Genomic DNA, 593 nt, shown 5'->3' on the forward strand with positions numbered 1-593 from the left:
ACTGTATGAGACCCCGGCCGCGTCCCGAACTCCAGAACACACACCGCTGGACCCCATCACATACTGGGGTTTAGGACTTAGCCAGTCTGTGTGTGATTTTATTTCTTTATGGTTTATTTAAGTTGGTGTGTGTGTGTGTGTGTGTGTGTGTGTGTGTGTGTGTGTGTTCTGAGGGATTGAATTTTCTTTAAATGTGTAACAGTCACGTCCCCTAAACAACAAAACATTAACATGTTCATTAACCTGCTCTGGTTCTGAGAGGCCCTGTCCTCGGCCCGTCTCTACAGGGGTGTGTGTGTGTGTGTGTGTGTGTGTGTGTGTGTGTGTGTATGAGATGATTAATAAACACTGCTGATAGAACAGTCCTTGTGTTTCTCTTTAATATCAGTTTAATGTCCAGTGTTTACACGTTTGCGGTCGTGACAGATTACACGTGACAGACGTGACGAACCTAAAGGTAAAACACCACGTATAAACCATAAATATTTACCCCCCTTGACAGTCACATGTTGCAGTTTGGTGCTAATAATCGCTTATGATATCACACTGGAGGGGGGGGAGGGGGGGAGGGGTGGGGGGGTCAGTATTGTTTA

General features: G+C 45.7%; 1 protein-coding gene across 1 annotated transcript in view; it reads left to right on the forward strand.

The window, feature by feature from the left end:
- tmem222a (transmembrane protein 222a) overlaps positions 1–360 on the forward strand; it is a 4,389-nt gene extending 4,029 nt beyond the window's left edge. Inside the window, exon 6 of the mRNA XM_053490644.1 lies at positions 1–360. This exon is cut by the window's left edge and continues 256 nt beyond it. The gene's annotated coding sequence lies outside the window, so the exon portion shown is untranslated.
- Positions 361–593: the final 233 nt, after the last annotated feature.

Source organism: Clarias gariepinus, unplaced genomic scaffold (genome assembly GCF_024256425.1).
Source record: "Clarias gariepinus isolate MV-2021 ecotype Netherlands unplaced genomic scaffold, CGAR_prim_01v2 scaffold_30, whole genome shotgun sequence".
Lineage (NCBI taxonomy): Eukaryota > Metazoa > Chordata > Actinopteri > Siluriformes > Clariidae > Clarias > Clarias gariepinus.